General features: G+C 36.0%; 1 protein-coding gene across 4 annotated transcripts in view; it reads left to right on the top strand.

Annotated features, from left to right (window-relative positions):
• Positions 1-23,341, top strand: part of TBC1D5 (TBC1 domain family member 5) — a 546,905-nt gene that overhangs the window by 82,964 nt on the left and 440,600 nt on the right. For 2 of the 4 annotated variants that reach the window (XM_021069680.1, XM_021069682.1), the window contains exon 3: positions 22,173-22,218. The exons of the other annotated variants lie outside the window; for them this stretch is intronic. The gene's annotated coding sequence lies outside the window, so the exon portion shown is untranslated. The remainder of the gene's footprint in view (positions 1-22,172; positions 22,219-23,341) is intronic. 4 annotated transcript variants of the gene reach the window in all.

The raw sequence follows: 23,341 nt of genomic DNA, 5'->3' as shown, positions 1-23,341 counted from the left end.
TTCTAAGGCAGCATTGGAGCAAATGTAGATTTTAGGTTTGGATCTTCTGTCCCTAGATGGTAGTATTTGTATGCAGATTTTCCTGAAGGGCAAAAGCCATGTTTTTCTGCGTGTTTTTAAATTTTCCTTCATGTATCAAAAATGCATTATTGCAAATATCATTAATTTGGATTTTGTGATAAATTGATCAGAGGTAGTTTTCACTAAATAATTTGCTAAGAAACCAATACAGTAAATAAGAAACCTATGTACGTCTTTACGGGTTTAAAAACAGTCAAGGCATTCTAGATGTTTCCTTGCCTTCATCCCTGCATTTCATAGGTCTTGATGATTTCCTCTGATGCTTAACTCTGGCATCAGTTCTTCATGTATATGTTTGATAGTAACTGAAATATCCAGTTCATTCTTTTCTAATGAAAAAATATATGGGAGCATATGAAATGCATTCAGCACACAAAATATGCTTAATTTTTTGAAGAAGTATTTGACATGTACTAGAATGAACTCCGTGAGAATGGAGTTTAGGTTTGAGTATCTATTTCTGTTTTTCTTTAGTTTTGTGTTTGTGAGGGATGTCTGTCTGAAATTAGCTCAGGTTTAAAAGATATGTGCATCAGGAAGGGCAGTAGGGCTTTGGAATAGGGCTTGGTTTTAAGATTATAGGAAGTGGTTTTGGTTTGAAGGCAACATGATGAAACAAACCATTAGATTTACTTCATATATCATCTTTCTGTCTGGCTACCAACAGAGGTTTCTGTTTCCATATCATTTTAACTTGGGCTGTTACTTTTTATGCTACAGCAGCTAGGGCAGAAGGCAGGTTTCTTTAGAGATTTCTAGGAGAAACTCTTTCAAGGACACTGAGAATCTGAAGTAGCCCTTCCTTTGAAGCCAAGTGGTGAAGGTCCTGGTTTACAGATGAACTTGAGCCTAGTGCCCACTCAAGGTCCAGTCCAATGCTGCTGGTGTGGTTTAGAACTGGGCAGCCATGCCACAGAGACTGGGTTCAAGGCAGCTTATTTTAGAGAATGATTATGACTGCCATATTCAATAAAGTATGCCCATCTTTTGGGGCTGAGAAATGGCTACCTCTAATCTGAACACTCCTCAAAGGGAAGGGCTGTGTGTGACTACAGAGTATGCAACTTTATTTGCTTCATAATAACTGTATTCATTACCTAGGACTGCCGTAACAAAGTACCACAACCTGGATGGCTTACATTACGCAAATTTATTATCTTACATTTCTAGAAGCTAGGAGTTTAAAATCAGAGTTGGTTCCTTCTGAGAGCTATGAGAGTGTTTGGTTCTTATCTCTTGATGACTTATTTAAATGTTTCTTTCTGGAGTTCCCGTCATGGCGCAGTGGTTAACGAATCCGACTAGGAACCATGAGGTTGCGGGTTCGGTCCCTGCCCTTGCTCAGTGGGTTAACGATCCGGCGTTGCCGTGAGCTGTGGTGTAGGTCGCAGACGCGGCTCGGATCCCGCGTTGCTGTGGCTCTGGCATAGGCTGGCGGCTACAGCTCCAATTAGACCCCTAGCCTGGGAAACTCCATATGCCGCAGGAGCGGCCCAAGAAATAGCAAAAAGACAAAAATAAATAAATAAATAAATAAATAAATGTTTCTTTCTTTTTAGGAATTAGTAGATTTACTGAAGATGATTATGTTTTAGTATTAGTATTGTAGTAACGTAGTTATACACAGTATTTGGATTCCAGGATGTAAAATATGATTAATAAAGTTAGAAATGTATATAGAATTTATGTTGGTGGGTTTCATTTAAGAAATTGATCATTTTGGTCAGTGTATATATACACTTTTCAAAAGAAGTAATTATTTTATGGCCACACCGGTAGCCTATGGAAGTTCTTGGCCCAGAACCAATTGATTTTGAGCTGCATCTGCAATCTATGCTATAGCTGCAGCAATGCTGGATCCTTTAATCCACTGTGCTGGGCTGGGGATCAAACCCATGCATCCACAGTGTAGTGACTCTTAACCCACTGTGCCACAGTGGAACTCCTCAAAAGAATTATTTTTAATAGGAAGGTGCCTCCTACATAATGGCTTGGTAACTAAGAGTTTTATGTCCAACCGATAGAAGTTAATTGTGGGTCAAAATCTCTTTTTAACCTTTTGTATTATAATGACTCTTAAGAGATACAGATTTAAAATAAAATCACATCTGATTAAATTATTAAACTGATTTAAGTTAGTATTATTCTAATCATTCTGTTCAAATAAATATGATTTCCTCATTTTAGTATTGAATTTGAAATGTAATTGTAGGGAGTTCCTCATTGTGGTACAGCAGAAATGAATCTGACTAGTATCCATGAGGACGCAGGTTCAATCTCTGACCTCACTTAGTGGGTTAAGGATCCGGCATTACCATGAACTGTGGGGTAGTTCACAGATGCAGCTTGGGTCTGGCGTTGCTGTGGCGTAGGCCGGTGGCTATAGTTCTGATTCGACCCCTAGCCTGGGAACCTCCAGATGCAGCGGGTGCAGCCCTAAAGGACAAAAAATAAAAAGAAGTAAATAAAAATAAATTTTAAAAAAACCTGTGGAAATTAATAACAATGTTTTGTTTTAGCTTTTCCCTTTGATTTTGGTGTTTTAAATTTGAATTCTTCTGTTGAAAATGTCAATACTAGTTTAAATTTTGTTTAACCTGATTTCTAATGTTCTAAGTCTTGCCATTAGAAAAACTCGTCAACTTCTTATTCACGTAATTATTTTGAACATTTTCCTAATGTATATGTTCATGGAGGAAGTTAGATAGAGTTGGTTGCTAGGCCTCTTACCTCCTTCCCTCCCTTTTTTTCTTCCTCCTTTCCTTCCTTTTAATTTTTATATTGAAATATTTTAGACTTTCAGAAGAGTTAACAAAAATAGTACTTTTCACCCAACTTTTCCTAATGGTTACACTATATAACCCCATAGTATATTTTCCAAAACTAAGAAATTGACATTGATATAGTACTATTATTTAAATTACTGACTTTATGTGGAAACGCACATTGCACTTATTGTCATGTCTCTTTAGCCCTTCCAGTGTGTGATAGTCCTTCATTCTTTTTTTGTCTTTCACGACCTTGAGACTTGGGAAGAGTACTGGTCAGTTAAGTTGTAGATTATCTCTCAGTTTGGGCTTCATGATGCTTTCTTACTATCAGACTGAGGTTATGCATTCTTGAGAAGGACCCTACAGAGGTAAGGTCCTCAGTGTTATCATATCTGTAGTGATATCTTATTACTGGTAAGGTGGCTGCTTTATTTAATGTTTAAATTCAGGTAAAATTCACTTAATATAAAATTAACTTTTTTTTTTTTTTCTTGCTTTTTTAGAGCTGTACCCACGGCATAGGGAGGTTCCCAGGCTAGGGGTCTAATCGGAGCTGTAGCTGCCGGCCTACACCACAGCCACAGCAGTGCCAAATCTGAGCTCCATCTTTGATCTACACCACAGCTCAGGGCAGTGCTGGATCCTTAAGCCACTGAGTGAGGCCAGGGATCGAACCCACAACCTCATGGTTCCTAGTCGGATTTGTTTCCTCTGCACCACGACAGGAACTCCTGAAATTAATCATTTTAAAATGAACAATTCAGTCGCATTTGGTTGTGGCGTAACCCACCACCTCTATCTAATTCCAAAACATTTTCATCACCTTAAAAGGAAACCCATGCCCATTAATCACTTGCTCCCAATTCCCCCTTTTCTCAGCCTCCCACTCCTAATCCGTCTCTAAGGTTTAATCTTGGGTAGTTCCATAGTAATGGAATCATACAGTAAGTATTGTTTTTGTTTCTGGCTTCTCTCAGTGTTATATTTTCAAGGTCCATCCATATTTTAGTATTTATCTAGTACTTCATTTCTTTTTATGGCTGAATAACATTTCATTTTACATATATACCTCAGTTTGCTTATCCATTCATCCGTTGATTGACATTTGGGCTGTTTCTAGTTTTTTGCTATTGTGAATAATGTTGGTATGAATAAACATGTGTGCACATGTTTTGTTGAACTATTGGATCGTGTGGTAGTTCTAACAAACTTTCTGGTTCAGGTATTCTTTAATTCTTTTGATTTTCATTTTATTGACTTTAATTTTCTTATAGAATAATAGGGTACCATGACATTTTGAGCAAAAATATTCTTTTAGGTTTTGCATGTCAGAGTGAGTTATGTTTTGAAACCTGGAGGTATTTGTCATTCTGATTAAGCTATTTTTTTCTGGATTTGATTGTTGACATACTTTACCTGTTTTTCCCATTTATAATGATAACAAGATACAGTGCTAGATAGAATCCATGTGTTTGCTGTGTTTTATATGTTATCAGTTGATGTTATATTGCTTTGTCCTTATTTCGAACAGTTTATCTTCCAACATACAGGAAATTTACTAGTTTAAGGAAACATTTATAATAAATACCCTCAAAGAACAGTGTAAGGAAACTTTTTATACTTTTAAATAATTTTTTCATTTCAGATTTGAGATTTTTTTAATATAATTTTGAACTTTGTAATGATTTATCTTCACAGGATAGGTTAATACAATGCTGTCTTGATTTTAAAACTTGTTTTATCCTTTTCCATATAGAGGCTAGAGAAAGGAATGATAATTCTACTGGAAGCTTGGCAAAATGGCAGATGAGAAAGAAAGTCCTCTACTTAAGAAGAGATCAGATCTATAAAGGCTGTTCTTTAGTCCAGTTTTCCTTAATTTTGAGTAACTGGGGAACTCACATGTAGTCTCTGAATATATTTCCACCAAAGAAGAGTATGAGTTGGTTCTTCAATGGCTTAAAACCAAATCTTTTGTCTTCAGTAGGTCTTCTTCTTCCAAAAAGGCCAGCAGCCTTTTATGCCCAAACTCTGTTGGCCCAGGAGATCTCCCTTTCCCCATGTGGTAGGAAGCTCTGGTAGACCTGAAGCTTTTGAGTAGAGTCAAAGAAGCCTTGAACTTTTGGTCTGGGTGAGAATTTCAGCTCTGGCATTTTCAGCCTTGTTGGGTTTTAAGCTCTAGAGTAAAACTCATGGCCTACTCTTGATCTGACACTAGACATCTGATGTGGACGTTGATCCTGTAGCCCAATGGTCTTCTTTGCACTGGGGAGGAAAAGTTGTTGGAGTTTTTATGGAAAAGGAGCAAATGAATGGACAGAGTATTTGAGAACAACTTGAAGCATAGAAGCTTGTTTCTGTTAGCAATTCTCAGAAATAAAGCAGTATGTGAGGGCCTTGACTTATACAGGTCTGGTGACGGAACTTAAAGTAGAGAGATACCTCTGAAGAGGTAGCATATTTCCTCTAGATTAATGTCTCTCCATCTCTAGTATGTAGACTAATGGAGCAGATTTGAACTTAGCACTTTTGTTTCTTGCAGTTCAGGTTTTTTTTTTCTCTTTTCCCTCATGTCTAGGACCTCTGCTAGCTAGGTAATTATCTAATGGTTTATAGTGTCACTTGGGTATGAAAGTGCCTTAGGCTATTGCTGAGGTTTGGGCTGTTGGGGTGATAATAGTTAAACTTTGGACTGCACGTTTGGGAATTGGAGTGTCTGTATTCTGGGATGCTTGGTGATAACAAAGCCATATGTACTTATAAACATTCTTATTATTTTTGTAAACTCATTTTTTTAGAATTGTAAATGTGTCACTTTTTTGAGTGTTCAATTTTTAAATAAAAATGTTTATGAATTTTAGCTATATAAAGAGATTTAAATAATATTTAAGAATCCTTTAGGTATAGCATGGTGACTTTATAGTTAATAATATAGTATGGTGTATTTGAAAGTTGCTAAGGGAGTAGATCTAAGAAGTTCTCAACACAAGAAAAACAGTTGTAACTGTGTGTGCTAATGGATATTAACTAGACTAATTGTAATCATTTTGCAGTATATACTAATATCACTATGTGTAAAATAAGCTACAAGGATATATTGTACAATGCAGGGAATATAGCCAATATTTTATAATAACTATAAATGGAATATAACCTTTAAAAATTGTGAATTACTATATTGTTTACCTGAAACTTATATAATCTTGTTCATTAACTATACTTCAATAAAAAATAAAAATTAAAAAATATATATTAAAGTTGGATAATTTGGTATACCTAAAATTAATATAATGTTATATGTCAATTATATCTCAGTTAAAAAGGTAAATTTTTTTAAAAAATTCAAATGAATCAGATAACTCAGTTTTACTTTTAATAATAGTAATTGAATAAGAACTTCATCCAATTTTTAAAAAGGAAAGATAAAAAATTCTTGATTTTTATTAAAAAGGAAAATTACATACAGCAATTCTAAGAATAGTAATGTTACCATTTTTTTCATTGTTAGTGAGTTGTTGAGTCAATCTGATAGCATCAGGAGTACTGTAATAAAATGAAAATTTTGTATATGAACATAGTATAAAATATGAATGTTCATTTCTTTAGTCAGAAGGTGGAAATTGCTTTGTAGAATGAAGTTTAAAAGGAATATGAAATTCATAGGTGCTGTACCGTAAGTCACCATTATAACACATTTACCACTTTGCATGTTAAGCCAGCAACTTAGACTTCAGAATTACATCAGTGGATACATGCATTAAAGACGATCCCTCTGGAAAAAAAGGAATAAAATTCCTCCAGCAACTTTAAATCAGGTGTAAAGAGGGCGGTACTTTTGTAAATACAGAGCCACTGTGTGAAAGCCCTGCTTTGAAGCCTGAGACTAAATTCGAAAGTGTGACATATTGTTTTCTTTTCTTTAAGGAACTCCATTTGGCTTGTGTAGAGTGTTCTTCCCAACCCTTCCCTGCCCTCTTTGTGAATTTTTCTTTATGAGTAGGAGAGAAGTAAAAATTATATTACCCATTTGAAATTATTGCTTTATTATAGTACTGTTAAAATTTATTAAGCTGATAAATTAAAAATGTCTTATTTCATCATGTGCATATCTATATGTGTATATCCATCATAATTATCATACTCCAAGTATTTATACTACTTCTACCCCATTGCAAGCCACCATTCTCTCTCACCTAGACTCTGTAGAAGTCTCTTAGCTGATTTCTTTTTATACCAGCCTCCCTCACCAACAAATTTGTTCTCTATGGAGCACCAAGTGATTCTTTAGTAGTGAATGTCAGAGCAGGCTACTCAAAAATTCCACTTCTTGTTCATTATTTCTTTTTGTTTTTAATTTGAGTATAGTTGATTTAAAATGTTGTGTTTTAGGTGTACCGCAAAGTGATTCCATTACACCTTATGTTTAAGAGATAGACAATATTTAAGAAATAGGTCTCGATAATTGATAGGTATGGAATAGCAAGGATGATGCATAAGAGTCTACATGGGAAGCTGGGTGGGATGCTATTTAGAGGTAAGGCACAGGTTTGGAGGTGGAGGGTTATAGCTGTTTGAGTCCAGCCAGTGCTTGGAGTGTTAAATTAGTTTCCTAGTGCTGCAGTAACAAAGGATCAAAATCTGGGTGGTTTAAAACAGTAGAGATTTATTATCTCAGTTCTAGAGGCTAAAAGTCCAAAATCAAGGTGTTGCTAGGGCCATGTTCTCTCTGACTGCTCTAGGGGAGAATTCTTGCTTGCCACTTAAGCTTCTGATGTTTGCCAGTAGTCCTTGAAGTTCTTTAGCTTGGGGATGGCCATCGTTCCTTGGGTGTCTTTCCCTCTGTGAGAGTCTCTCCATGTCCAGATTTCCCTTTTAATAAAGATACAGTCAGATTTGTTCAGGGCCACCCTGATGACCTCATTTTAACTATATGATTTCCCTAGAACTTGTTTCCAAATAAGGTCATATTCTGTGCTACTAGGGTTTAGGACTTCAACATATCTTTTGCTGATGAATTTTACTAAAAATTTAGGCTATTTGATACATTGAAGTAACAAAGGGTGGGAGATCAGGAAGGTGAAAACAAAGGTAAATACTGAGTTTTCATGCTTTACTGAGAGAATGCTGGTGCCGCTGTAAGGAATGGGGGGAAGGAAAGTACAGATTCCAGACAAGAAGAGAGGAGAGAGGGAAGTGAATTTTGTTGTGAGCTGGCTGAATTGGACTTTAGGTGATTGTCACATAGCTTCATGATCTAGTCAGAGTTGAGGGAAGAGCTCTGCATCTTTTTTTATCTTTTTTGTTTTGGCTGGGGGGAGTTTTTTAGGGCTGCAACTGTGGCATAAGGAAGTTCCCAGGCGAGTGGTTGAATCGGAGCTATGGCTGCCAGCTACACCACAGCCACAGCAATACGGAGTCTGAGCCAAGTTTGTGACCTACACCACAGCTCATGGTAACGCATGATCCATAACCCACTGAGGAGGCCAGGGATCAAACCTGCATCCTCATGGATACTAGTTGGATTCGTGACCACTGAGCCGCAACGGGTATTCTGAGATCTGCATCTTGATCACAGCTTTGCTATGGAAATGTCTGGGTTCTCAGAGGAGGGAGGCCAGAGAGTCTGAGATCTGGGTCTCAAAAGGAAGCTAATGAGAGAAGGTTACTTGTTGAAGTGGATGCCTTCATCCATTATAGAAAAAAAAAAAAAAAGTCTTATGAGAAGATCTATCCCTTTACTCTAAATGGCAGTTCTAGTAACGTCTAGATAGTGAATTTAGTAGCCGAAGTGGTCGATGCATGAACAAAAGTAGAGTTACCAGTTCCTGACAGCTGCGAGTCAGCCTCTGGGCATCTTGCTAAATTTTCAAATATAATTATACAGTAGACTTCCTTTAACAAATTCTGTGTTCCCGGCTATAATTATAACTGCTTTTCCTGCCTATAGCCTGTTCTTTGTCTTACTACTCTCCTCCTCATCTCCCCCTGCTGGTTAGAACTATCTTCTGGTCATTTGGGATCTGAGAAAATAAGAAGCTTTTACTGCAGTTTCCTTTCTTAAGCCGAGACTTAACAGGGCACACCAGGTTCCTGCTTTTCACTTTACTTATTTTAAGTAATAGGTAATATTTTAAAGCACAATCTAGCAATATTCTATATTAAAGTACTTTTTATTTTCAGACAATGAGATACAAATGAGGTACATTGTAGACTGTCTATGCAACTACCAGAAAATGACGTTCACATCTTGTCCAGTGCTCCATGTATTAGTTAAGACTCTTAAATAAGATCTTATTCATGGCTATGCTTTAGACCAAGAGTTGTTGCTTATTAAATTAAGGTTTGTAACCAAAAGTGCAGTCATCATAAATCCTACAACCATAATCCTGCAATAGTTTCCAAGACTCATCGTGACAGTAATTTGTAAAATCAGAAATATGAGTGAGATTTCCTGTTTTCTCATCTATTTTTATCGCCCAGATATCTCTTGTGAAAATAAATCACTTTAAAACATGATTTGTTATCCTTTATAAATATACTGTAGTTTGGGGTGATAAACTTCAAGGATGTAGTTCCACGTCATTTAGATTATATTCTAAGTCATTTTAATGTCTTTCTTAAGAAATAACTAAAATGTATAGATTTCTGAATGTGCAGAAGGAGATATGTGCTTGAACTTTTAGGCTGCAGTAGAAGTAGTCCAGAAGGAATTATGGACTGCTTTCAGTTATACATTGTGTATATATTGTTCATCACTATCTTATTTACTAAAAAAAAAAAAACAAAAAAACACTTAAGAGTATTTGTTATGTGTCAGGCACTGTGCTAGTTGCAGCTTTATTGAGGTTGTATTTGGAAAAATAGACTAAAAAAGTATGCTTATAATGGTTGAGATATGCTTGGGAATAAACAGTAGTATATTCAGTTGCCTATTAAAATAACTGTGTATTCTGATAGCTTTAAATACTAAAAAGTAGAACTTCTCTATCCAGTAATTGGTTGCCACTTTCTGACCTCACTATAAGACTGCAGTATTTAATGAACAAACAAGGAGCATGAAGTGTTGATAAATAAGGCTTTTCTTGAAACTTTTTAGAAATAAGCTTGAAGCTTTTTAGCATGAGATTGACAGGTGTTCCTTTTGTGCAACACTAAGTGAACAAGGTTATGTTTCATGTTTGAAGTCCTCATCCTGTCATAGGAATAATAGAGCCTTAAAAACAGAGCTTTGGAATTCACAGTTCTGAGAGCTCTCTCCTTACCAGTATGATTTTATGCTCATGTGACGAGGTTTCAGGTTGAGGAATGAGATTAGATTTGCAGGGGCAGAATATTTGCTGTCCTCGTTGTTTTGGTTTCTGAGGAATGCTTACCCCTTAGCCTCAAATGTGCTGTGGTATTAGCTACTTTAAAATAGATTACTCAAGACTCTTTATTTGGAAAACCTTAAATATGCATCGTGATGCATTACTTGCGATAAAAAATGAGGCTACAATTATATGAAACAAAACACTACAGCTGCTGACAGATGTCATTAACAACTTACTCAAATACAGATCCTTCAGAAAGAAACTGCCAGACATCTGATTCAGTGAGTTAAGGTCATTAACTGAAGACAGAATGTTGTTGTCCAGTACATTTATTGTTTTTCTTTTTGTTATTTTTTTTTGGCTTTAGCCTTTTAATAATTTATTGGAATGTTGGTATTTGACATAGTCTAAAAACTATTTTTTCTGAATTATAATTAATAAATGCAGAAGGAATGAGGGAAAGAGTAAATTACCATGATAAACACCACAGTGATAGTTGTTGTGGGCAAGATCCATTCATGGGTGCCAAAAATAGGAAAGTTTGAAGAGAAACAGAATATTTGCATAGTCTAAAATTATCTCTCCAGGATATTAAATAATTACAAAGAGAAAAACAGTACTTTACAGAGGAGAAAGCTGGTCATATTGAACCTATATTAATTTTATGGCTTTGCTACCTGTACTGTAATTATTATAGATGATGTTAACATTAGGGGAATCTAGGTGAATGTTATGTGCAAATTCTATTTGTAAATTTTCTGTAAGGATGGAATTAATTTCATAATAAAAAGTTTTAAAAACCCATTCTTCTGGAAATTTGATAAAGTGCTCTCACACTTATCCTGAGGCTGTAAAAGGTGCCCCTCTATGTAGGCTCCTCTGTTACAATGAAGTGTTTTTGTGTTTTAGAAATAATTATTTTGGACAAAGTTCAGGGTAGGCATTTATTACAATACATTCTGCTTGGTACCCTTTTGCTGACTATCATTTGTGATCACATTTCCCCAATCATCTTTAAAAACAATTGTAGAAATACCCAAGTTGTTTAGAGATGCTGTAGTCAGTGGATTACTGTGTGGAAGGATCTGAAGATTAGGAATAGATGCCACTACCACTGACACCAAAAGTGAATAAATAGGAGGTATCTGGGGTTGTGTTCCATCATGGATTTTACATACATGTAGAAAAATGTGGCCATGTTTCCAGGATGTAAAATATAAATTACACAATGTTCCAAATATTTGTACTTTTTCATGCAAACTGTACGTTAAGTGGGTTTCAGCTATAAGAGAAGAAATCTCTGGAAAGTGGGCCACAAAATAAACTTTCTGTTCTATTTTGTAAGTAATAGCAGGTCACTTGTCATCCATTTGTGTTTAGAACCCCATAATAGCCTTTCTAAATAAAAATCTATAATACCCCGTCTGTATGTGAAAAACCATTATTTATACTTACACAGAGGAGGTTTATGCCTGCTATTGCAAATACCACTACCAAACTAAACTTACTGAGGTCTGTGGCTCAGTTACTTTTCAAGAAAAATTTCCATGTAGAATAGTGCCTAATGATAAAATTAATATTGAATGAATGAATGAACACTGGGACTGTATAAGATCAATTTCAACATTAAGTGTAAAGTTCAGTGCTGCTGTGGTGTAGGCTGGCAGCTACAGCTCCTATTCAACCCCTAGCCTGGGAACCTCCATATGCAGTGGGCGCGGCCCTAAAAAGACAAAATAAAATTCAGATGTTTACAATAATGCAACTTTAGGGTTGAACATTTAGAATCCAAGCCGTCAAAGTGGCAGTTTTCTGAAGAATTAACTCCTTTCTACAGATCTACACTTGCTATTAACGACATTTCAAATTTCACATTAGGCAATTTAACGATACTAGGAATATTTCCATATCTGGGTTTGTTTCATTTTGTTTTAGCAGCACTGTGGATTCTGGTGATGGCAGGGCTTACATATCCCCCAGAATGTTCCTTAGAGAGTTGACAGTTGTGTTTTTCCTGAGAAGTTGGGGAATAGAGTGAAGACTTCTTTTTCTGGGATATAATTCTTGGCAATCTTGTTAAAATTATTCTAGCCAGAAAACATTTCCAAAATACAATTGTTAGTATTATTTACATGATAAAAATAATTTAGTGGCATAGCCAGTTTGTGTCATTAGCCAATTAAAAACCTACTCTTTGAGTAATACAGGTAAATATATTTATTAGAATACTCATGTTGAAATTAATAGCTTCTGCTTTGTTAAAAAGTTGATGATTTTGCATTGTTACAATTACTTGATTTTACACACCTCCCTAACCCTCTTTGGCAGAAGAGTGTACTTTAAAAATGTCCTTTTTTGGAGTTCCTGCTGTGGCACATTGGTTTAAGGATCTGGCATTGCAAATCACAGCTGTGATGTAGGTTGCAGCTATGGCTTGGATTTGATCCGTGGTCCAGGACCTTCCATATGCTGTGAGTGCAGCCAAAAAAAAAAAAAAGCCCCCCTTTAAAAACTGTTTTAATAAATGTTTCCTCATCTTCCTATCATGGTATTTATGCTTATCCTAGTCAATGCATCTTTTAAAATTCATTTATGAAAGGAAGTGAATCTCCTTTAAAAAGTAGATTTGGTTAGCCTGCTCCAAACTCTGGGGAAGTAACCATGTGCACTTGTCTGGAGGAAGAAGGGAAGGTTAATTTTTTCCACATTTAAGTAGTACAGGATGTCCATAGGAAACTAAAATTGCTTAAAGACTCATTTAATCTTTTGAAGTTTTTATAGTATTTAAAGGAACCATTAATACTAGGCAAAAGAAGGTGTTCATAATTTTAATTTATTCTCTATGAGGAACATAGGCTTTATATTACAAATATGTTATTTTAATATTATAAGATACAAAACATTCATTCCTGTTTAAAACTTAGGGCAGACTGGGAGTGATAGAGGTTTGGTCTGAGCTCTGCTGGATATTCTCTCGGTGATCTTGAACAAGTCAGTTTGTCTTTCTGAATCTTTTTTTTCCTCATCTGTGAAGTATTGAAGTTAAGAATAACTCTACACTATGTGGTTTGTGAAGAGTACATCAACTAAACGATAACATACGTGTGAAAACATCTAGTACTAGGGCAAGTTGCCTAACTCCATTTCAGGTCTGTGAACAGTGCCTCCTGGAGGCGTGCTGAGCACTGTGCCTGGACAGTGGTTACACTCAGCATGCTCTGAATTTCGGATGAAAAATGCCTTCAAAAGGATATTGAGTTGTAGTATGGGAAAAATAGAAATATTAAAAAAAAATGCTTAACCAAATAGATGGAGTTTTATATCACAAGCCCCAAATCTGTACTTACTAACTCATTGAGATCTTACTTAATAATTAATACCTGATTTTGAACCAATAAAAAAAGTAATACCATGTAGTATTATTTGCAAGCAGTGGATTTTGGGCTATTTCAAATCATTTCTTTTTATTCTTTTTTTGCAGGGGAAAAAGCCATTAGTCTGCATTTATAATCAGGACTAGCTTCCTGTAAAATTATTTATTTTAACTTTTTATTTATAGATTTTGAAATTTACAATTCTAAATACAGCAATAGTAAGGCACTGCATTTTTGCAGGAAACAAAAAGCACAATTAACATAAAGTCAGAGCCAGCCACAAATAAAATATTCCAGCAAACTGTGTGAGGAAAAAAAAATGCTCTGGGAAGCAGATGCCAGAAATGTTGCAAAGGTGGCCTTATTGCATGGGAAAGAAAGGAATACAGAAGGGTTAGTAATAACAGGAGGAGGAGGGGAAGTGTGGTCAGTGGGGTGAGAGGAAAAAGAGGAGGAGGAAGGTAGGGAGCAAATAACTGTTGAATGAGCACTTACTAAGTATCAAGCACTGTTAGTTGTAAGCGCTTTCTGCAGATCCTCTTATCTAATCCTTCCAACTACTTTACTTAGGTCTCTACAGGTCAAGTGGCTGAGGCTCAGAGAGTTGTGAAGTCATTTTCCTTAAAACATAAAAGCAAGGATACAAATTCAGGCTTTTTGGCCTAGGAGTCATGCTATTACCTACTGCGTATCCTGCATGGCTGTCTTCTACTTAGAAGGTAGATGATGCACAGAATGCAGTTTGCATATATTTTGTAAATTTTTTTTAATGGTATCATGAGATTCTCCTGGACCCAGGTCATTGATTTGTCCCTTCAAAAAAGTATTTGGTTCATTGGTGGGATCTCTGGTATCCTCAAAAATAACAACGCATTCAAGACTACCTTAGTGGTAAGCCCTTAAATAGTCTTTCTAGATGGATTTTTTTTAAAGCAGTCCCTCCCTGTATGCATAAAGTATATTACTACATATGATAATTTCATTCATATACTTGTAACTTTTAATAATTATCAACATAAGTAAATAGATGAAAGCATAGGAATGGTAAAGTGTGGGTGTGGATTATATCGCAAATCTTTTAGGCAGGGATTATTTGTGAAATTTTGCACTTCCTGGCAGACTAGTGGCAGACTAGACTGCACCTAGTGAGAGTATTATGTTTCTTTAATAGAATCTCATGGAGTAGGGGCTTAGCATCTAATTGATTGCATTATTCTAGGTATAGAAATACTGAAACTCCCATAGTTTTTCCTTGTGAAAAGATTTTTTTCAAAATATTTCCTTTCTGTTTTGATAAGAGAACATTGGATTTTTGCTTTAAAGAGAAATTTGATTTATTTTTATTTTTATTTTTTTGCTTGAACTGTGACAATCAAATGAGCAGTAGTTTTTGATGAATAACACCTGTTCTTTTTTAAACTGCAAAATTCTTAAGATATAATAGCTAAATTGTCTTATTTGTAGACATTGTGTTTTCTTTCTTTTTTAACTTTTATAGTGCTTTTTTTTTTTTTTTTTTTAAATAGCATTGTCCTTCTCAGCCTTAGCATATAACTTTTACATTAGCCAAATTCTAAAAGAGGTCTACTTTTAAGAGGAAATTTTGCTTGGAAGATCTGAGATTCCTTATCATAATTTAAAAAGATCTTTCCATTTTTATTAGATATCTTAACTCGGATAGCTAACTCTGGTTTATTTTTCTCATAAATTGACTTAAAAAAATAATCTACATTCTCTACCTTAACTGAACCAGTGGCACTGTAGTTTTAAGTAAAGTGCAAGGGAGTAAAAGTGTAGAGTCTGGTCTTTATTGTTTCTGCAGTGGACTCAGCCTTCCCTTCACCCCTGTACCTGTATACCCCCACCCCCATATTTTATATACTTAACTGTGGTCAAGAAGAGGCCAATTGTATAACTTTGCTCTTAAAACCATGTAGAATTGGCTGAAGCTGCGGTGCCAATATATGGCTTACATGCATCCCTTTCCCTATTCTCATTGCAGACATCAGCTCAAGGCATGCCTTCTTGCGTAGCCAGAAGGCGGTCAATTTTAGGGAGCCGTTACTGGTCAACCAGAGTTTCCTTGTGAGAAAATCTCGCTGTTCTCATTGGAATAAAGAGTTTGGGATGAGTACTAAAAGTTCTTTATCTTTTTCCTTCAAGTCTAGGATTTGGTATGGCCCAAATTAAGAGATCTTGCTTATTATCTTAGATTGGTAAGTGTGTTAGCATTTTAGTAACTTTCTGAGTATACTTAAACACACTTGAATTTAGCACAACCAAATTGATTTCTGTCACCATAAACCTTTTTATGAAATATTCTGTTAGGAAACGTTAGATGCCACTACAGTTCATTTTTGGACAACTTTTCTGTAAATTTACACTCAAAAAGTTATCCTTCATTTGGGATGGGGAATAGGCTGTGTCTTGTGATCTAACTCAATTCATTGTTAAGTTTGATGTGTTAGTCAGGGTTTTCCAGAGAAACATAACTCTAAGCTGTGTGTGTGTGTACTCGTTTGTGTATGTGTGTGAGAGAGAGATTTTTAAGGAATTGACTCACATAATTGTGGAGCTGACAAGTCCAAAATCTGCAGGTTAGGCCAACAAGCAAGAGCTGATGTTGCGTTTTAATTCCAAAGACAGTCTGCTGGCAGAATTCGCTTTTCGATCAGGCTTTTGAAATTAAAGTCTACAAATAGTTTGTTGAGATCTACTGCCATTAAGCCCTGAAATCTGTTTTACTCAGTCGGTTGATTTAAATCTTTTCTTTTTAGGGCTGCACCTGCAACACATGGAAGTTCCTAGGCTAGGGGTTGAATTAGAGCTGCAGCTGCTGGCCTACACCACAGCAACTCCAGATCTGAGCTGCGTCCTCGACCTACACTGCAGCTCATGGCAGTACTGGATCCTTAACCCACCAAGCAGGGGCAGAGGTCCAACCCTCATCCTCATGGATTTGTCGGTTTCATTACCACTGAGCCTCAATGGGAACGTCTGTTAATGTAAATATTAATCCTCACTTTAAAAAAATACTATTCAGAAACATCTAGAATAAGGTTTAACCAAATGTCTGGGTCCTGTGGCCTAGCCAACTTCACACAGTTGAGAGAGACTGACTCATTCAGTGATGATTGAGTACCTAATGTGAACCAGGCTCTATGCTAGATATTGGAGGACCTCAGCAGATTTAAAAAGAGAAAAATATAGTCAACAATTTTTTTTTCTTGTCAACTAATCTTAGAAATAGAAATTAGTCATGCTTATACTAAGTATGGAAGGGAAACTTTCTTAAAAAATATGTAATGGCAGATATATATTCAGTGTCCAATAATTTTATATTTAATTTTAAAATAAATTTAGAATTACACTGAATTAAAAATTTATGTTTGGTTTTAGAATGACTTTATTCTTGAGTGTGTTATTTTAGAAGTACTCTTTTAAGCTTAACAAAATGCAAATCTCTTTAGGAGTAACTTGTGTTGAAAGAGAAAAACGCTATTTCATCCAGACCTCTGCTCTGTTTTCTCAACGATGAAGAGCACTGCTTTTTTCGTATTACAGGAGAGCCCGGTTTCAGCCTAAGTAGACATTTACCTCTTCTGTTGAAATATATCCTCTGGCCTTGTCTACCTAAATTAGAGTGAGATTTAACATGCTGAGGGAAGGGGACTCTTCAGAAAGGCATGTCAAACCTTTTCCTCTTTTATTTCCTTTTGAATTATTAGCAGAAATGGTGAAAATTTTGTTAGGAAAAAGGGAAACTAAGGATTTGCCATATGGAGTGAAATGAATTAGTATATGATAATACTTGGCATGAACTTTAAATCATTGTGGGGCAAAAAATTGATGACTACTTACACATTCTTGTGGGGTTTAATTCTCAAAATTAGTTAATATGTTAGCTAAAAATGATTAAGATTAAATTTTCCGTCTGAATTCTGTATAGGGTGCAGTAATTCTGTTAAGAGTTGTGCCTGTGAAGAGCATGTGGGGCTCCTTTTGGTGGGTGATCTGGGGCCGGGTTGGCTGGAGGTGGGCCTCTGCATGCCGGCTGTCCTGCCTCAGTTCTCTTTAGCACCCGTCTATTATTTTGTTTTTGTTCCCAGGCAAATGACTATAAAATTCCCCGTTCAAAACAAAACAAACTTTTAAATATATGTTTGTGTAGGTCAGAAATCCAGTATGGGTCTCCCCAGACTGAGACAAGGTGTGAGAAAAGTCAGTTTCCTGTTCTTTTAGTCTGTGGGCAAAATTAAATTCTCGGGGGTTATAGGACGTAGGTCTCTGTTTTCTTGTCTGTAAACTGCGAGCCCATTCCACCTTCTTTGGGAGCTACATCTTGGCTCATGGACCCCTACTTCCAATTTCAAAGCCAGCAACAGCAGTTCGAATCCTTCTCATTGGCACCTCTCTTGACTCTCCTTCTCTCATTGCATCTTTTCTTCTGATTCATGTGATTAGGTTCAGCTCAGGATAATCTAGGATAATCTCACCAGCTCGAGGTCCATAACTTTAATCGCATTTTCAAAGTCCCCTTTGCTGTGTTAGGCAAAAGATTCCAGGGATTAAGACGTGGGCATATTTGGGGGCTGTTGGTGCATTATTCAGCCTTCCATACCTCCTTTTCACTCCTCAGAATGTCCCAGTTTCACCATCCAATCTGAGTAGCCAGTTGAAGTATTTAAAATAGGAATAAAAACTAAAACTCAGGTTTCTTCCTCCCTTTTAAATTTATGTTTCAGTTCTTTCCCTTTTTGTTTCCTCTCCTGCTTCCCTTTCATACCTTTGCAAAGGTCATGAATCGTTTTCCTGGCTCACTTGTTAGAAGTCAGTGAGTGGGAAGTGTCTGTCAGTCCTCTTCTGTCCATTATTTATGGATAAAGGAGCCACATGTTTTATGGTGTGGTGGCTTCCATCACTCTTTTAGTCTTTTGCTTTTGAAGCCTGTGACTCTCATGTTCCTCAGTGTTTAGTGACAAGGTAGCCAGTGAATCCCGAGGGTGTGGCATCTAAATTTGTGCTGCTGCTTGTGCTTGAGCCTGTCCTTAGACCGTTACATGGGAAGAGGAGGAAGAGGAGGAATTAAGACCGGCTTTTTTCTCCCTCTGCATTTAGGCTCTATTTTGTACCAGAAAGATAGCTGGGCATTACATTTATTTAAATAGCTGCTGATTTTTTTCAGAGGGCGTGGTTTTATATTCTAGAGACAATTTTACTGATACAACTGCATTTTTATCAAGTTAAGTACTTGAATGTTTTTATTTCACATTTTGAAATTTTTTATTTATTAGATTAAATTACATTAATTGAAGAAAACAGTTGTGTGTCTTGCGTGTATCTAAAGACCAAATTGCCGTTTCTATCTACTCTTCAACTTAAATTTGTAGTTTGGAACATTGCCAACAGCAGAAAATATAATTTATATTCAAATGGATTAATTTGTTCCTTGGACAATTTAAAAAAAGACTAATTTATGATTTTTAATGCTGTATCTTATTTTAATAAGCTAAGTAGATATTTGATACTTGCTAATTTATATATACTTGAGTCCTTAATTTAATCGTGAATCCATCAGAGTTTAGATTTAGTTAAGTAATGCATAAGATCTAAAACCAGTGCTACATACTTCTAAAGTTCATTTCTTTTTTTTCCCATTCACAATGCCAGTTTTACACTCCATTTGCTGTCAGTGGAAATGCAGGCGGCAGACACAGACATATTTATCATCACTGAGTTCACTGGATCATACAGGAAAAGTACATTAAGATGCCATACAGAAAGTCTAACACACATAAACAACCACTTAGCATTTTTAAGAACATATCTGACTTATTGATCAGCTTAAATATCTTTCATTCGAGCGTGTTACCCACGTGGAGCGCATGCATTCACGTACTTATCTAAGCAAGAGCTGCTTGTGCTGATGAATGAGCACATCTCCCCTTTATGTATCACCACGGAGATCAAACCTTAGAAGGCTTTCCCCCTTCCATCGGAATCCCTAAATCTTGTCACGATTAAATTATTCTCGGGGTTCTTTAGATAAGGTGCACTCCGGAAGATAGCTGTAGAACACCTGATTTTACACTGACATTTGTGTTTGGTGTTCTGAGCCTCTTTTCCTGAAATTTGTGTTGCTGTTTGTTGTTCTAGGCCCAGTGGCAGATGCGGTGGGGAATGGGGACTCTTCTTAATTTCTCTTTTACTTATGAACTCTTACGTTCTTCTATAAATGCTACCCTAGTAAATTAGCCTCACCTCAGATTGTGTGTATGTTTAAAAAATATGTGCAATAACTGTTAGATTTTTTTTTCTAATTGGAGTATATTGTCAAAATTAGGAAATAGCAAAATATAATACCTAGTTTACATGGATACCAACCTAAACCTTAGAAAACAGTAATAAGAAATAATACAGATATGAAAAAAATAGGGGGAGTAATTTATTTAAAGGATAAAGAACAGATGAGTATGTTTTCATTTTAGGCCTTTATGGGCATTTTATGTGAGTTCTAGATTTGAGACATTTTAAGAGAAAAATGTCCTAGCCTTTTCTTTTAGTGAAACAGTACAACTGGAAGTTATGTGTTTAAAAGTTTTATGGTTTCCTCAGATAAATACTTTATGTCCTAATATTTTCTCTCTCTAAAACAAAAAAGAGAAACAGAATAGTTGCAAATTATGATTCCTTGCATACTTTCTATGACCCTGTGCAGTTGGGTAAGGTTTTGTGTCCTCCTTTCTTGAATCATTCCTTTTGGACTGAACTAGCTCATGGCGCCAGTCAAGCTGTTTCATTTTATTGTTGTTAGTTTCCATAGATATGTTTTTAGAATTTGTAAACGGGTGTGGTATAGTCTTCATTTCTGCTCTTTACTCATCCTTTCCCTTCCTCTTCCAGATTTGCACTATTACTTCTTCATCATGCAATCTAAAATCTGTAGCTTCAGGAGTTCCCATTGTAGCTCAGCAGGTTAAGGATTCGATGTTGTCTCTGTGAGGATGCAGGTTCAATTCCTGGCCTTGCCCAATAGGTTAAGGATCCAGCATTTCTGCAAGCTGTGACATCAGTTGCAGATGCAGTTTGGATCCTGTGTTGCCATGGCTGTAGGCCACAGCTGCAGCTATGATTCTGCCCATGGCCTGGGAACTTCCATATGCCACAGGTGTGGCAAGTGAAAAAAAAAAAAAAAAATCTGGAGTTCTGCTGTGGGTACAATAGGATTGGTGGGATCTCTGTAGCATCAGGATGCAGGTTTGATCCCTGGCCCGGCACAGCGGGTTAAAAGATCTGGTGTTGCCACGGGTGTGGCATAGTTCGAAACTGGCTTGGATCTTATCCCTGGCCCAGGAACTTCATATGCCTTGGGGTGACCCCCCCCAAAAAAAAAAAGAAAGAAAAGAAAGAAAGAAGGAAAAAAAGGCCCTTGGAAGAAAACTCCAAATTTGACCTCACTCTCATGTTTTCATCTCTCCATTTCCTACTGTCTTGAATACTTTGCCTCCTACCACCATGACTGTCTGGAAGAACCAACAGCATCGTTTTGCCCCTGACCTGTCTTCTCCCAGCAAAATTTAGCCATTCTTGGCTTCCCTCTCACTCTGCTTTAGGGTTTTTAATCTTTGACCTAGGACTTGACGGTCTCCATCTCCCTTGCCCCTCATATCTAATTAGCTTTGTAGTCTTAGTAGTTTTTGCTCCTGCCAGTTACTTGCCATTCTCAAAAGCTGGCCTCATCCACTCTTCTACAGCCTTATTCCTGGAATACTTCAGAAGTTTTTGCTGTTCTCAAATCTGAAGTATTTGATATCCTTGTTCCTCAAATCCATACTGTATATTGTCAGATTAATCTTCCTAAAGCATTGCTTTTACTCGGTTATTCTCCTGCTTAGGAATGTTTAATGGCTGAAGATTGAAACTTGGAATCTCTAACCTGATTTTCAAGATTCTCTCATAAAGTTGTCCTAATTTACCATTTAACCTTATCTTCCACTAGTGAGCAACAACAGTTCTCCCATTTCTGTCAAGACAGTCCCAACAAATGCTGGGAACCTTCCTACATTTGCATATCCTTCCTCACTTCACTGTATTTTTTAATCTCTTCTTTTTGCCCTGTGATGTTGCTGATATTTTCATTTTGCTCATCTAAAACCTACACACTTTTCCCCTAACTTGCAGCTCCTGTCCTGCACACTCTGTGAAATCCTCCTGAACAGTGTGGTCTACTGTGACCTCCTCCTCTTCTGAACTCCTATTTTGATTTGTTGCCTCTCACAAGACACTTTCTATTTAGTACTTTTTCTCTATTACTTGTTTGTGGTTGGGTCTAGGTTCTGTGTTGCTAACTGGATTTTAAGTGTCAAGAGATCAGGGACTTTGTTGTATTTCTTTACATCTCTTTTGGACTAAGTGTCATTCATTACAAGTATCAGGTGATAAATTGATATTTTCTCACTATTTTTATAAATATTAATTGATTACCTATACCCAAGCTCTGTTGATAATGAGTTAAAAGAGGTCTGGACCCTATATACATGGGCTGTATATCCTAGAAGGGAGAGATGAATACAGCTAATTTAATGATACCTGTTTAATTACAATTGAGAGATGTGATTTGCCATTTTTTTTGACAGGTGAAAAATCAGAAAATTGCCTTCTTTTTTTCCTCTGCTATTTTTGGTATGTATAATTTATCTTAAAAATAATTTGATAGGGTAAATTATTCTTGAAATCATAGATTTTCAAATGGTAAAACAATTGTTTTCTTCTAACTATATAATACTTGCTCTAAGTCTGGGTAAACTCAGTAGACAAAATAATGGAAAGAATGATTCATACATTTTTGACATTAAACAATTATAGTAAATTTGTATGTCATACGCTATGTAAACTGATGTGAAATAATTAAAAGGTAATGAAAATATTTTTTAAAGGAATATTCCCTAAACTCAAATCTGTGAGTTCTTATTTAATGTACTAAAGCTCTCTTTTGTAGGAGAATAAGATTAGATTAAAATTAAGTACATTATTAGATTTATTATTATTTTAGCTTTAAGTGTTTCTTCCAATGGCTTGAACAGCATCATATATTTCATAGGTATGGTTTTTTGAGATTGCAGTAGAAAGTTCACGATGAAAGAATTGCAAAGTATATAGTGAAACGAAAAATTATTGTATTTGCAAATGTAAAATCATAATTTACATAAATGTTATAGTTAAGAACATTATGAATGTAAATATGCCTTCTCTATTCTCAGTCCTGTAATGCCATTCTCTGTCCAGTGGGAGATGAAGAGTGATGTTGAGACTGCTGTTTAACCTATTATAACAGCTCTAAAAAAATTAAATAGCGTTGATGTAAATATGAGGAGGGAAAAGAGTATTTATCTCCATTAAGTGACATAAAAAGCCCTGGTAAGAATCACAGGCGGGTGGGTGTGCATTAAGCAGTGAAATCCCTAAATTCAGATGCTAATTATAAGCACAAGGACAATTGCCTCCCACATACTTAATGCTGTATATTTTCTTTAGTAAAGTATAATTCAGAATTCTTGAAGTGCTGAATATGGCATTTATTTTTTCCCTTCCCCTTAGCATATATATTAAAAAAAACTGATGAAAACACTTCTGCTGGACTGTGATTTTGATGAATATAGGTGGAATATCAAACCGAAAGCTGTAAAGATAATTCACACGATTGCTGTTGGATGGTCTTTACTGAGTGCCTTAGTTACCTCCCACTATTAAAAAAACAAATGTTTAGCAGTAAAGTTAAAATTATTTAAACAACCTGACCCCCTTG

The sequence above is a fragment of the Sus scrofa genome, chromosome 13 (genome assembly GCF_000003025.6).
Source record: "Sus scrofa isolate TJ Tabasco breed Duroc chromosome 13, Sscrofa11.1, whole genome shotgun sequence".
NCBI classification, from domain to species: domain Eukaryota; kingdom Metazoa; phylum Chordata; class Mammalia; order Artiodactyla; family Suidae; genus Sus; species Sus scrofa.
Note: the sequence above shows the minus strand (reverse complement) of the source record. Positions and strands in the feature narration are given on the sequence as shown.